General features: G+C 39.4%; 1 protein-coding gene across 2 annotated transcripts in view; it reads right to left on the reverse strand.

Moving 5' to 3' along the window:
* The window catches only part of SUMF1 (sulfatase modifying factor 1), a 127,043-nt gene that overhangs the window by 21,625 nt on the left and 88,821 nt on the right, over positions 1–16,597 (reverse strand). The gene's annotated exons all lie outside the window — the stretch shown is intronic.

Below are 16,597 nucleotides of genomic sequence, written 5' to 3' on the forward strand. Positions count from 1 at the left end.
CAGTATCAGCTTTATAGCCATTGTGTAAGGTCAAGTCCCAGTAATAAATTCCTTATTACACACAAACACACACACACATGCAGTAGTTCTACTTCTAACTGAACCCTGACTAATACAGTTAATGATTATTGAAGATGAGTTATGGGTACATGACTATAATTCTCTCTACTTTTATAAATATCTTAACATTTGCATAACAAAAAGTTATAAAAAGCATATACCCATGTGTGCTATTGTATGCATGGACTCTCTTTATAAGAGGAATCACTGAAGTACTATTAACAACGGTGGTCCAAGGAGAATAGAAAGAAGGAGATGGGAGATAGGGGTAAAAGTTCTGTAACTCTGAAATTCACATTCATGAATTACTTATTCATTTTATTAAAAAAAAAAGGGATACATTCAGGGCAATAACAACCAAAATGGTCTGGTCTGGCATGTATTGGTTCTGCTTCAGTGATACTCAAAGATAATACTGTTTATTAAAGCTCAAAGGCATCTTTTATTTTATGTTCAGTCTCCCCCCTTATAATCAATTCTTACTACTAAATAGTGTAATATTGTTTTTCAAAGTAGGAAACAAGAGTTAGCCTCTGATAAAGATTAACCACCACATTAGAAACTTTCCTTTTTATACCTTCTAAAAATCAAGTCTGTAAAGTAACAATCCAATGGTATTCAAATGCTAAGTGATTTTCAGCCTTTTTGCTATTACCAGAGTATGGGCAGGTTTGGAAAGAGGATTCAGTTTAAAATTATTAAGACACTTCCTTTTAACCCTAAAAGGAATCAGAGTTTAACAGAAAAAATATATAGAAGCAGATTTACTCCTCGATGACTGAAGCTGGGTTGTTTGAAATCAGAAGATGCCTTTGATATCATTCAGTCCAGAAACTTCCCCTCTGAACTCTTTGAATCTAAGAAAACAGAAAAGTGTCTCTTGAACTTTTTTTAAAATTTCAAAGAGACTTTTAAAAGACCTCATACATTTATTTATGAAAAACCTGCTCTGGCTAGCCAAAACAGACGTTTTATAGACTCTATGCCCATCCTACTTTACCAACAGCATTTCCCATCACCACCTCCTATCTTCAAGTCCCAGGACAATGAATTTCCTTCCTCCACTCCACCACTGACACATCTGATTATCCCGGCCTCATATGCCCACCCTTCACTGTTCATCAAACTCCTACTCATCTTGCAAGATCCACCTCAAATGTTATCTCTGCAACGAAGAGCATGTCCTGTGCAGTCAGACTGCCTGCCTGGGTTCAAATCTTGCCTCTGACATTTGTGAGACTTGGGGCTAGTTAGGTAACCCCTCTTTGCCCACAGTACCTACTTCATTGGATCAATGTGGGGATTAGATGAGATATGTATGTAAAGCATTTAGCAAATAATAACAAATGTTGAATTGTTGCTGTTATTATTATACATCATTATTAATTCATTTCTAACACAAGTTTCCTGAAAGTGCCAGTAAACTTAATACTCCAAGTGATATATACAAACCCCCAAATGGAATCCAAGTTCTAATAAAATACCTGACACAATAATAATCCTTGTGGAACTAATTTATTTCTTTTATATTTTAAATCTTAATAAGTTATATGTTAATACAATATTTTAATTATAGCTAGAGTCAAAGGAAATAGAGGAGGTACTGCAGCATAAGACGTTGCTGAGCGAGAACATTTTTATTGGTAAACCAGTACGAAAAAATTCTGTGGGTCACAGAATAGTCGAGAGAATGTCACCTAGAGATAGAGAGAAGCTAGAGAAGAGGGAATGATTACCCAATATGTACAAACATGTTAATGAGGGTGAACTTAAAGGTATGGAAATGGACAAGGGCAATGATAGTTTGTTAATGGAATGATAAGTATCAGTGCCGCATTGAAGGCAAACATGATTGAAAGGGGTTGTTTAAAGGCATGTAGCCCACAGGTTAGCACTACAAATATAAATCAGTGTTTGCATTCTCAATTTCTAAGGTATGACATTGGTACAAATAATTAACAACAGAGTGGTTTATGGGAAAAACTACCTATTGCATATTATAGACTATATTTAATAGGTATACCTTACCAGTACCACAGTAATACTAGGGATAAATAAGTGGGGGTTAATAAGAGCTTTGGGTTATGATAATTGCTTAAAATCGAGAGTGAACATGATTGTACAACCAAGTGAAGATAATGTGAGCCACTGATGATCTTGGACAGAATGTATGCTATGTGAAATTAGGAACACCCTACTTAATAAGTCAAGTCCTCAATTTTGAGGCTTGCTCTTGTGAAACTTGTGGCTATAAAAGGGAGGCTAAGCCTACCTATAATTATGCCTAAGAGTCACCTCCAGATAACCTCTTTTGTTGCTCAGATGTGGCCTTTCTCTCTCTAAGCCCAACTCTGCAAATAAATTCACTACTCTATGTGGGACATGACTCCCAGGGGAGTGAGTCTCCCTGGTGACATGGAACACAGCTCCCAGGAATGAGCCTGGCCCTAGCACTGAGGGATTGAGAATGCCTCCTTGACCAAAAGGAGGAAAAGAAAGGTAACAAAATAAGGTTTCAGCAGCTAAGAGATTTCAAATAGAGTCAAGAGGCTATCATGGAGTTTACTCTAATGCAAGCCCCAGCAAGATATTCCAAATGGCCACAGTAAGCCAAGCTCTAACCAACAGTAGTCCCCAAAATACTAAAGAATACATATGTCCTTATGTGAGACTCTAGAAAGGTTTCACTCATTAAGTTTATTTTTCAGGAACTTAAATCCACCAGAGTGTTCCTATGCCGGGTAAATCCCAAAACCCAGAGGCAACAGCCTCCTCAAGAACATCAACCAGATGCAGCCCCCTTCAACATAATGTCAACACCCCTTTTCAATATGAATAAGTTAGGGTGGTCACTGTCTAGATAGCCCTGAAGACTGAGACAGTCATCAAACAAAGGGAGGGGTAGCAACAGACAAGATAGGATTTAACAAAGGATTATGAACACTGACTCTTTATATAACTTATAGCTAGAAGGAAATAACTAACACAGTGGAGCTATAACCCATACCAGTATTTGAAATTTGCTCTATAGCTACTTATCAAGTTGTATTTTGAAAGTTATCATCTTTCTCTATATACATGTTCTATTTCACAATAAGGCAATAACTGAAATTGTGGAACTGAAACCCGTAACATTCTTTGAAATTTGCTCTTTAACTACTTGTTAAATCATACTTTGAAAATAAACACTTATCTGCGTATATGTTATATTTCACAATAAAAAGAAAGATCAAAAAAAAAAGAGAGAAGCATATAAAAGTCTGAAAATGTTATCTGCCTTTCCACTACTTTCTTTACTCAGTCTAAATTACAAAACAAACACCTGAAGGGGAAGTTGAACTTCATTATTTTCAATTTGCCAATGGCAGTTGGCCTTTACTAAATAATATTTCTAAGAAGACCCAGGAATCCTGTGAATACAGTTTTCACCTATAGATTAGATACTGTTAAGACAAATCAATGATAATAAGAATAGCTTTGAAAAATCAATGAACACCCAGTAAGATTAAATTATGAAACATCATACCTATTCCTCCCGGAGTCTTCCTACATTTCATTACAACTCCATATAGCCACTCAAGCTAAAAATCTGAGGAGCAATTCTTGATTCCTTCCTCTGCTTCACCCCCACATCCAGCTGGTCTGATCAGCAATACCTCCAAGCAGATCTCTAATTGATGGTGTCTCATCGTCTCCATGGTAACCACCTGGCCCAAGCCACCATCATTCCTTACCTAGTCAACTACAAACCCAGCTTCCAAAATAAGATCTAATAGAAACACAATAACATTTGTAGAATAAATAAAAGACAGAAGCATTGTGAAAGAATCCAGACAAAAAGAAAAAGAGTACATACTGTATGATTACATTTATCTAAAACTCTAAAACATACAAACTAATGCATCTTGACAGAAAGCAGATCAGTAGTTGCTTGGGTATGGGAGGCAGAGAGGAACAGAATGGAGGGATTCCAAAGGGACAGAAGGAAACATCTGGGATGATTCATATGTTCGCTATCTAGATTGTAGAGGGTTCACAGGTATATACATATAACAAAACTTCGAAAAATTGTACACTTTAAATATGTGTGACTTATTGTACAACAATTACAATGCAATAAAGCTGTTTTTGAGAATGAAAGAAAAAAGAGGATGGCACTTAACAATAAAACACAAAGTCTGGGATTGGCTTCAAATAATCCATGGAGCAGGGAAGAGTAGGTAGAAATGTAGATGAAGCAAGGTAAGTCATGAGTTGATAATTGTTAGAGCTGGGTGATAAGGACATGGGGGGTTAATATATTATTCTCTCTACTTCTGCATGTTTGAAATTTTTTATTATCAAAAAAAATTTAAGTTATTGGATGGAAAAGTATAAACCAGGATAAACTAAAAGCAGCCAATGAAGAAAAACTATGCTTTCCAGAACCCAAAATTCCAGGTATAAAAGACTTCTTTATGTAGGGAGAACATTGGGTGCTTTAAAAGATCCAAACAGTTTAAATGTAGGATGATACACTGTATAAAAGTACAGTCTTTATTCTCCACTCTATAATCTTGAGAACTGTGCATGCTCCTTTGAGAGCTAAGCTGTAGTTGCCCTGGGTGGCTAAAAGCTGGCCACCTGACTTCTACTCAAGCCTTCAAACTGTCAGATCACACCAGCTCCCACAGGCACAGTTCCTGCAGCCTAAAGGTTAGGATAAAAGAAAAATCGTTTTGCTGCCCCTTTGAAGCACTTGATGCACACTGAAATTTGCACCCCTGTTAAATCACCAGGTACTATCAATAGGCAGTTCAGAAACATACAAATAGGAGCAGCATAGTTTTTCTTTTTCTTTTAGCCTCTGCTCACGTTTCTACAAAGAGTCTCTTTTCAATCACATCAACTGTTTTTGAAGCAAGGAACTCTCTGAGTTCAAGCATCCCCAAACTTAAAATGATTGCGGACTCTATTACCTACCTTACATTTGCTTAAAGCATGCTAATCCCCGCCATCTCACTTGATCCTTCCAGTAACAACCGAAAGCAAGAAGCATCATTACCCCCATTTTAAGAAGGAGGACTACTGAAACTCAGAAAGATGAAATAAATGGCATGCCCGAGATCACACAGCTAGCAAGTGACAGAGCCAGGGGACAAGGTACTTGTCCATCACACCACAACACCATCAGGCTCATCCCACCTTGGCGGCTGCCCAGGTGTCCTCGAGTCTTAGCAGAACCACTAGCAGAGGTGCACCTGTGAAAAACAAAATCCAAGTCCCAAAGATTCACTTTATTTTTAATTCAATGTCAAACATGACAAAGAATTTTTAAAAGTGGGTGGAGGAAACCATTACTTGAAATAAAGCTTTTTGAATTATATTATTATTTTATTTATCCCCTAGGACAAGGACCAAGAAGACAGGGATGCAATTAGCTTTACACATTGCATGAAGAGAGAAAAAGGAAGGTGGCGCCCAAAGAAAGCTAAAGAAAGAAAACTAGAGACCAAATTCGAAAGATTAGCCCTTTAAACACACACAAATTAACAACCCCCGCAGTATTTTCTCTGAAAAACCTGCATGGTTCCATCCTGGTGATTACCCAGTTAGTGAAATGAATGAAAACAGTCATTTCCTCCATGCTCCTTGTTTCGCCCACGCTAGGGTAGAAAGGAAGAGAATTTTCAAAATTGTACTGAACTGGCTCACACAGTGGCGGCTCTCCATTTCTCTATAAAATATGTCACTTTCACAGTCCAAGGTCTGCAGTAACAATTCTTGCTTCGGGGGGAATGTACAATACTGGGTATTTAAAAACACTAGTTCTAGTTGAAGCAGCTAATAACAGCAGCTAATATTGGCTGAGCACATATTATAATCAAGCATTGTTTTAATGTTTTTAATCTTCACAATAACCTTTTGATTTGGTTCTATTATTAGTAGGGCAACCATATAATTTATAGTCCACATAAGGAGACTTTGGGGAGTGAGAGGAGCCATGGTTAACAATTGCACCAGGCATGGGCATAAACCAGGAGTGTTTGGACACCTAATCATTAGCCCCATTTTACAAATGGAGAGCTAAGGAGCAGAAAGGCTAAATAGCTTGCCCACAGTCACACAGTTGGTAAACTATGCAGTAGAGCCAAGATTCAAGCCCAGGACATCTGAGTCCAGACTCATGTCAGTCACTCAGCAACGTGCCCCTTGTAAGCCAACTGGTATGTTATCCTGTTTTCTAAATAACTCATTCCACTGTTTCAGCATGCAAATCTTTCTATATTTCTCAAGTTCACAGCAAGAAACTGGCTAAAGCCCAAAGAGAAATGTGACTCAAGAATTCATTTTAAAAAACAATAAATAAAGGCTTTCACTAGCTTTGTTAGGTATGCTTCACCAAATGTACTACTTCTCCCAGCATATGGCATCTGCTTTATTTCACTTAGGAATAAATACACATTTACAAGTAGTAACACCTACCACTTACAACAGACATCCATACTTAGTTAAGCTCTGCAGATGCCCTTAAGGTTTCGTTGGTTTTTGTCTCTCTCAACCTCATACCATCATTGCCCCATTTCATAAAATTGTTTTTTAAGGTTTCATCCTTTCCTTGTGGATTACTGGAATGGCTATCAAAAAACTCCAAGAAATACATCCCAGAAATTACATCCCAGACATAAAGTGATAAGTACAAAGTCTGACATTGTCCTTTCATTACAAACTATAGGTACCATAAAACTTCTCAATGAACCAGAACGTCACTAGGCAGAAAGTGTTTTTTGTGTGTATACAGGACTGCTTTAGACATCCATTTTAAGGAAACATCACACTGGTGAGTTTCCCACCATCCCTTTTCCTGAGTCCTTCAGTGACATCTACTGTCCTTTGCACTTACTGTTTTCCCTGCCTCTTCCCTGAGACAATGGGAAAGCTTGCTTCACCACTTCATTTAGTGTCTCTATCAAATGACACTTCACCAGACGGGATGAAAGACCATGCCCTCTCTCCACCCACCATGGCTATCTCTCCTCTTACCTCATTCATCCCCTTCTTCCTAACTTTCTTAGTTTCCTAGGGCTGTGTGCTGGTTAGGTTCATGTGTCAAATTGGCCATGTGATGGTGCCAAGCAAGCATTGGCCTATCTGTTGCTGTGAGAACATTTCATGGACTTAAATCATCAGTACATTGATTGCATCTATGGCTCACTACATCTGCAGTCAGCTAAGGGGAGTGTCTTTTGCAATGAGAGATGTTTAATTCAATCAATGGAAGGCTTTTAAGGGGGAGGTGACATCTTCAGCCGTCAAAAGAAAGAACTTTCATCTCTACTTCAGCAAGCCAGCTTCTCCTAGGGAATTCATCAAAAACCTTCATCAGAGTGCCAACACGCAGCCTGCCCTATGGAATCTGGACTCGTACATCTCCACAGGTGCATGAGACACTTTTATAAAATCTCATACTATTAAAAGATATCTCCTGTTGGTTCTGTTTCCCCAGAGAACCCTGACTAATATAGGCTGCCATACCAAATGCCACAAACTAAGCACCTTAAAGCAACAGAAATTTATGAACTCACAGTTCTGGAGCCCAGAACTCCAAAAGGGGAGAACTCTTCATTGGCTCTTCTTAGCTTCTGGCAGTTCGCTGGCAATCCTTGGGCTTCAATCTCTGCTACAGTCACACATGGTAGGTATTCTCCCCTGTGTCTGTCTGTCTGTTGGGGTATTCAAATTTTCTCTTCTTATAAGAATACCAGCCATATTGGATTAAGATCTGTTTGCCCTTCTCTTAGCTAATCACATCTTCCAAGACCCCATTTCCAAATAAGGTCACGTTCACGGGGCCAGGGGTTAGGACTTGAACAGATCTCTTTGGGGGACACATTTCAACCTATTAACACTAGCACTTACCATCTCATGACAAACTGTAAATCTGTTTATTGTTTCTCAAAGTAACACAAGAGCCTGAAATAGTCTCTGAGATTGTAGAAGTCAATAACTATTTTCAGAATTAATGGATGATCACCCTGAGACGACTCTTGGCCAGAGAATAGAGATTCAGCAAAGGGTGGGAGAAGATTAGAAAGAAGAAAAATTGGGAGAGGCCCCTTTGTAATTCATTCATATAAAAACACAAAATAAAAATGTGGGGCTTCAGGCTGCCTGTAAGGAGAAAGCATCACTGACAAAACTGCAGAGACTGTGCAGAATAAGCTCAGGCAGGAGGCATCTGCAGGGGAGCCATCACACAGGCCAGGGAGTCAGAGAACCAGGATCTGCTCTGGGCTCTGCCACTCCACGCTTCACCTGAGTCTCCTCATAAAGGCAGGTGCTGTACTAAAGACCTCATGAGTTATTTTCATCACTGCCATTCAACATGAGCTGGGATACATCCCCAGATCCTTTTATGTTGGAGCTTCTCCATCCCAGATTGCTTCACTTCCTCCAGAGACCCTTTCCATGGATTCTTGCTGAGATGGGAGATGAGCATCTATAATCCTTTTCAGGCCTTTTTCAAAGGGCCTCAACTTTTTTTTTTTAATACAGTTTTATTAAGATATAATCACATAACATACAATCATTCAAAGTATACAATCTGTTGTTCCCAGTATCATCATATACTGTGGTGCTTTCATCACCACAGCCAAACTTTGAACATTTTCATTACTCCAAAAAATAAAATAAAAATTAAAATAAAAAAAGAATATCCATAACATCCCATTTCCCCCTCTCCCGCAATGTTCATTTACTTTTTTTTAAATAGTTTTATTGAGAGATATTCACACACCCTACAGTCATCTACAGTGTACAGTTATTCACAGCACCATCATACACTTGTGCATTCATCACCAGAATCAATTTTTGAAACTTTTCCTTACTCCAAAATAAAAATAAAAGCAAAAAAGAACACCTAAATACTTCCATCCCCTCCATTCCACTCTATTCTTCATCTAGTTTTTGTCCCCCTTTTTCCACTCATTTGTCCATACACTGGATAAAGGGAGTGTGAGCCACAAGTTTTCACAATCACACAGGCACACTATCCAACCTACATAGTTATACAATCGTCTTTAAGAATCAAGATCACTGGGCTGCAGTTCAACAGCTTTGGGTATTTCCCTCTAGCCATTCCAACACACTCAAGACTAAAAGGTGGTATCTATATAGCATGTAAGAATACCCTCCAGAGTGACCTCTCGACTCCATTTGAAATCTCTCAGCCGCTGGAACCCTACTTTGTTTCATCTCTCTTCCCCCTTTTGGTCAAGAAGATCCACTCAATCGCACAGTGCTGGGTCCAGGCTCATATCCAGCAGTCATTTTCCGCACTGCCAGTGGGATTCACACTCCTGGGAGTAACATCCCACATGGGGGGAGGGTAGTGAGTTCACTTGCTGAGTAGGCTTAGAGAGAGAGGGAAAGAGCCTCTACTTTTAAAGCTATTTTCCCCAACTACTAGGCAGAAAAGACAAAGAGGAGAAAGAGGAGCAAGGCCCCAGGGAATGGTTAATGCTTTAATCTAAACAATGGAAGATAAAAATGATCTGGGTAAGAGGCACTCAAGACAATAACTGTGAAAATAAATGGTAATATTTCAACACAAGGCTATAAGCACATAGGTTGGGAAACAGCCAACCTAAACAGAGGAGAAGCAATAATTAAGAGAAAACATGTAATAAGTTAGCTTTCTATAACAAAGAAAAAGCAATCTCATCATCTGCTTACAACAGGATATTGCTAAATGCAAGTGATTCTTTAATCTTAAAAAGCTTAATATGTTAACGTACTACACAAAAGTAGCATTTATGGTCTAGCCAGTGCAGGGCGAACTAATTCTAAAGTATAGAGAAATCAGTGTGTTTCATCCTTAACAAAGGTTAACTTCCAAGTTAACGAAAACAAAACTACCAACATCACAGTTTCTGAAAATACTGTTTGCTGAAAGGCTTGCTCCAGAACCAATCGCCTCTATTTCTCAGAATAATGAGTAAAACTGTTCAGTCCTACTTGCAAGACTAAATATGGCTCTAGGTATTAGTAAAGTGAGAAAAACAAATACCATTTAGTCTTAATAAGGATTTCATTTATCACATTCTCTTCTATTCACAATCTTCTGTATTCTCCAGTGATGACTCATTAGCAAGTAATGAAAGAGTAAAGCAATCAGTTTATACCAAATGGTAATTTTAGTTAAACATTATTTTCAAAGAACTACTTGAACACTTCCATGATTTTATTTGGATGTTTTGAAAGTGGATAAGTGCAAACTGCCCAATTACGTATGTTCTGTTGCTTGATTAGAAGCAGTTTTCATTTCCTGTACTGGTTTCAAAGTGTATGTACCCCAGAAAATCATGTTCTTAAAGCTAATCCATTCATGTGGGTGTAAACCTATTATAAGTAGGACCTTCTGATTAGGTTACCTCAGTTAAGGTGTGGCCCAGGGTGGCTCTTAATCCTCTTATTGGAGTCCTTTATAGACAGGATGAATAGAAAGAGAGGGAAAAAGAGAGAGAGAGAGAGAAAAAAAAAAGTCAAGGGAGCAAGAAGCTGAAAGCAAAGAAACCCAGAAGAGAAGAGAGAGCCAGCAGACTCCACCATGTGCCTTGCCCTGTGACAGAGGAGTCCAAGATCACTGGCAGCCTGTCTTCAGGAAGAAAGCATCATCTTGATGCCTAGATTTGAACATTTTTATGGCTTCAAAACTGTAAGCTTGTAAGCTAATAAATTCACATAATTAAAGCCAATGCATTTTATGGTTTCTACTTTAAGCATCTTAGCAAATTAACAGATTTTGGTACCAAAAGAACAGAGTGCTGCTATGGCAAATACCAAAAACATTCAAAAAGGCTTTGTAACTGGGTAAGAATAGAGGTGGGAAGAATTGTGAGGTGCTTGATAGAAAAGGTCTAGATTGCTTTAAAGAGACTACTGGTACAAACATGGACTCTAAAGGTACTTCTGATGAGGCCTTAGACAGAAATAATGAACATGTCATTGTGACAGGAAGAAAGGTGATCCTGGTTTTAAAGTAGAAGAAAACTTGGTAAAATTAAGTACTGATGTCAGATGGAAGGCAGAATTTGAAAGTGACAAGTTGGATATTTAGCTAAGGAGATTTCCAAACTAAATGTGGAAAGTGTTGCCTGGTTTCTCCTTGCAGCTTATACTAAAATGAACTCCTGGGCACAAAGAAACCAGAAATTGATAGTTTGGAAAACTCTGAGCTTCTGGAAAACAAGTCCTCAGAAAATAGTGCCCCATGTGAGGATTTAACTGAACATGGAACCAGCCAGCCATTTCAGTTCAAGTCAGGACTGGAAAAGTAATAATCCAGAAAGGATGTGTGGAAAGTCCTATTGTCTGATGGTTGGGACCCATGTATGCTGCATATAAAACCAACAAGTTTTCTGTGAGATTTGTATGAATGGAACCACTGCCAACCTGGACTAAAGGGAACAGAAAAGGGACAGATTGAAGGTAAAATGACTTCAAAGGCAGAACCATGGAAGCTGAGGTCTGAACGGAAGACATCTTCTCAGGCCAAGAGAGCTAGCCCGCCCATGTGTGGAAAGGGTAAATATGCCCCAGCACATGAAGAGGGAAAGTACAGGAAAAGTGTTACCACCCCAGTTTATTCAGATGCCTGGGGGATTGCAGAGAGCTTGGCCGGCACCCTGATGCTCCACGAGGATGGAAACTAGAGTCTAGCTGCAACCCCGATGTTTGATGAAGGTACAGCCTAGAGCCTGGCTGTCACCCCAATGCTTGAAGCTCTCCCCTTGGTGTTCAGGGAGAGCACAGCTTCACAACCACTTGCAAAGGGTGGGGCTGCAGCTCCATCATGTCCAGAGGAGAAAACATCCTTCCATAGATGATTCTCAGACCGTGAAATCTAATGGAGTATGCCTTGCAGGGTTTCAGAACAGTTTAGAACCTGTGACCCTTGTTTTCCTTCCAATTTCTCCCCATGGCAACGGAAATGTTTATCCAATGACTGTCCCTCCATTGTATATTGGAAGCAGATAATTTGTTCTCTAAGTTACACAGAGCCATAGCCTGAGGAGAACTGTGCCCTAGAACAGACCACACCTATAACCGATTTTGATAAGACTTTGTATTTAGCATTGTTACTGAAGACTTAAGGCTTTTAGGATATTGTGATGGAATGAATGTATTTTACATATGAAAAGAATATGTCTTTTGGGGCTCCAGAGGGTGGAGTGTGATGGTTTAAAACTGTATGTACCCCAGAAAATCATATTCTTAAAGCTAATTCATTTCTATGGGTATAAACCTATTCTAAGCAGGACCCTTTCATTAGGTTACTTCAGTTAACACATGGCCTAGGGTGGGTCTTTATTCTCTTATTGGAGCTCTTTATAAATGGGATGAATACAGAGAGAGAGAAGAAAAAGAAAGGCAAGAAAGCAAGAAGTTGTAAGCAAAGAAACCTGGAAGAGAAGGGAGAGACCAGCAGACGCCACCATGTGCCTTGCCATGTGACAGAGGAGTCCAGGATTGCTGGCAACCTGTCTTCAGGAAGAAAGCATTGTCTTGCTGATGCCTAAATTTGGGTATTTTCATAGCTTCAAAACTGTAAACTTGCAAGCTAATAAATTTCCACAGTTAAAGCCAATGCATTTCATGGTATCTGCTTTGAGCAGTTCAGCAAACTAAAACTCTTCCTTTACTGAGTGTAGAGTAGACTGTCCAAACAAAGAAGTGTTATTTATAATTGCATGCTACCAGAGGGCTTATCTCTTTCCACATCCCCTAAAACGGTCCAGAACAAATATCTTCCATGCATTAGATTTCAGGATGAGGGGCCATTTCATAGCTTGCTAGTTTATTACATTTAAATCCCCTACACATAAGATATAGTAGTCATGATGAAAATTTATCAAGGGCTTACTACATACCAAACACTGCAGTAAATACTTTCTTTGCATTATCTCACTGAAATCTCTCAATAACCCCTTACTATTATTTCCTTGCTTACGTATGAGGAAGCTGAATGAGGGGTTAAGTGACTTGCTCCAGGTTATTCAGCTAGTGGGTGACTGGGCTAGGACTTAAACCCAACTCTAACTTCAAAACTGCTTGCTTTTAACCATCATGCTATACTTCCTCTTACATGTAAGTAAACGTGGATGCATTTAATTGTAATTATGTGTGTTTGCTTGCTTTTTTCATGTTTATAAGCTCCAAGAGGGCATGGGGATCATGCCTTTTGGATTCCCAGAACACAGCACAGATTCTGGCATTCTATTAAATTTTGCTGGGTGGATAAAAATATGCACTTACATAGAAATCACATGTGTGAAAACACACATACATATATTATAAATGTGTCCATATAACCACATGAAAAAAGTCCCCAGCATGAACTGGTAAAAAAAGTGACAACTGTTTTATTTTTTCTTCCCAGTAACATGGTTTTATTTAAAGATCCTCAGGGAAAGAACAAATGAGTCACACTATGGCAGAGGAAGTCACCAAAGGTAATATAGAAATGGAAAATGACACTATGTTACTTTAGAATTCATTAATAAGTAGGTGTTAGGTACAAAAACCAACTTGCCAAATCAACAATTTTTAGGAACAATTTAGAGGAAATAAGCGATTAGGAAGGTAAGAAGGGCACCAGACTGCTTTAAAAAAATCAAGATACAGAAAACTGTAGGCATAACTCACTGCCTCCCTCTTCTCTTTGGAAGAAGCCACCAAATGACACAGCAATTCACATCTCTTAAATTTTCTTTCACATTTATAACACTTTCTGAAATTCATGATATAGCGAATACAGTTGCTGTAAAACAGTACTAGGTGGAAGTAAATAGCTTTTCATGTTTTGTATTTCAAGCAACATCTGGAGCCCAGTAAACATTGCACAAGTCTGGGGATCAGAATATCTGGCTTCTAAATCTGATTCTGCAAATCAAAGTCAAAATCTGGAGCAAAGTCAACACCTCTCTCCACTCCATGAATTATCACATGATATGAGACCAATTACCACATGCCTCCTTTTGTACAATCAGGAACATTTTGAGGACATGAGAAATAAAAAGAGAGACAGAGAAAGCACTTTGAGCTCTCCAGGAAAAAGTTACTACATAAATGCAAAGTATAAACACTATGGCTTATTCCTCACAGAAGAACTGGGTGGTTTCTATATATACAAGGACACAAGGTCTGGGGCATATCTCCTCTTACATATCCCAAATCACATTTTTCTAATAATAATCCAGAAAGCTATTGTGGATAAGGGCTTGGGGAACTGTCTTCAAATTGAAGATGACCACGCTTTTTCTCCCCAGACAATCTGTGATGATTCGCCTTGGTTTAGGAGTGCTGGGGAAGCTGTTTATGAATATGGACTGCTGTCTGCAAAAAATTCTAAATAAGAGAATTATTACGTGTATTAGAACATACACATAAGTTACCCTTTGTTAACTGACAAGCACGATGAGAAAAGGCTTAGTGGAAAAAGTTATAAATTAAGGGCTGAGATATCTGGGGGTATGAGAGGAGGGTGGGGATTAACTGTAATATCAAGAAAAAACAATCCATCAAGGGAGGCCCCAGAGTATGAAGAAGGTGGGAAGGGAGGCCCATGGGGGTGACGATGGGATCCCAAGCCTTGTAGAAAGGACCTGATCCTGAGGTACAGAACCTGAGCTTCTGGCTGTCAAGTCATACCTCAAAGCTCACTGGGATGGAGACAAAACCTCACATAAACGACACAAAATGTAGGCCTGCTTCCACCCAGAATTCACAGAGTACCTCTTCTCTGCCCACAAAAGTGGCTCAGACCTGTATAGTCACCTATGGAACCAACTAAGGGAGCCAAGAGACTTGAGGCTCTGAGGGCCTTTCCCTCACCCCCACCTCGGACCACTGCCTTCCCTAGGTAAACAGAGGTACAGGGAAGGAACAACCAACCGTGGAAAGGAAGCCAAAAACCTGGGACTTTGGTTCTGGCTTCCTAAGCATCAGTGCGGCAAGGCTGCCCATTACCCTGGAAACGATAAGGAACCATGTCAGGGACTTTAGAAATTCAAACTCTCAGGCCAGGACTGTGTGATGTTTATGCCTGCCCCTAGTACAGAGCAAGTGCTAAATAAACACTTGCTAAATAAATGAATGAAAAAAAGAAACGTAATCTAATCAACATAGTCTAATCAACAATAAGGGTAATATCCAAGGGGAAAAGATTTTCAAAAAGGAAATACTCCCATCTAGATATTTGGAAAATAGTAGTTTCCATTTAGGAAGTGTTTATAATGTGGCAGGAACAGTGCTAAATGCTTTAATCTCTCGTTTAATCCTCAGAACAACCCAATATCCTTAAATTTTACTGTCATTCCCTTTTAGGATTTTACCACCTTGCCCTGGGGTCACCATGCCATTAAGTGCCTGCTGGATGTGGACCTAGGTCTAAATTATTTTGAAACCAGCCCTCTTAACCAGGTAATCACCAGCTTCTTCTTCATCTATTATTGCCTATTTGCCAAGCCAGCACCAGATCCCACGACATTTGCCAAGGTTTACTGTACCCTACGAATGGTTTGTGAGATCCCTACAATTTACAGATGAAGCACTAAGGCAGACAGGGACAAGATGACTCACCTTATAAAGCAACTGACCTCCACTTTCATCGCTAAACTATATTATTATTCTGTGCAGCATGAAGAATTTTACTGAGGAACTGTTACTCAGGACAACAAATAACCACATCAGAAAACTCTGCATTCTTTTCACTTGATGCTCTCAGTAAAACCCTAACCCTTTATGCTGACCTTCTCCCATCCAAATCTTAGAATACATGGCTCTTCCTTCCCAGGAGTGCCACAAACTGTGAAAAAGATAGCCAATAAAAGCCCTTTCATTGAGCATACCAAAACAAGGAAGGCAATTTACAGGTCATTCTCCACAGCCACAGGCTGGATAACAGGAATCCCTTAAACAGCTCTAGTGCTCCCATAAGGAGGGGGACAATACACTGCAATAAAACTAAGACAAACAAGAGCCCACTCCTCTTTTACTGCATTTATTTTTACTTTGAGCATGGAAACAGCATCAAGCTTCAGGACTAAAGGGCAAGCAGAGGGTGGCTATAGCTCAAGGTGCTGAGGGCCTGGCATTTACTTCAAGAAACCCAGGCTGTGGGGAAAGACCAAGGAATAAAACACTGTTCCCTTACCATGAACTGCTCAAAATTTTGGGCCCTATCCTGCTTGTCTTTGGATTCCAAGGACCTAGCACAGTGGCCCAGCCAGCTCCCAGCCATCCTTTACAGACACCTCCCCAGAGAAGACTTCACAGGTCCAACTGGCAGAGCACAGAATTCACAGCAAGGTCTGTATCAGTCATTATCTTTAAAAAAAGAAAATCTTACCACCAGGCTTCTTGATTTATTTGATGACTATGCAGTCTCCCCCCAAGACTAGAAGCTTCATAACAGCATGAATAAAGTCTTATTCATCTTTATATTCCCCAGACCTGATATGGCCCCCATAACACAAAAAGTACTCAGTAAATGTGG

The sequence above is a fragment of the Choloepus didactylus genome, chromosome 1 (assembly GCF_015220235.1).
Source record: "Choloepus didactylus isolate mChoDid1 chromosome 1, mChoDid1.pri, whole genome shotgun sequence".
In the NCBI taxonomy this organism is placed as follows: Eukaryota; Metazoa; Chordata; class Mammalia; order Pilosa; family Megalonychidae; genus Choloepus; species Choloepus didactylus.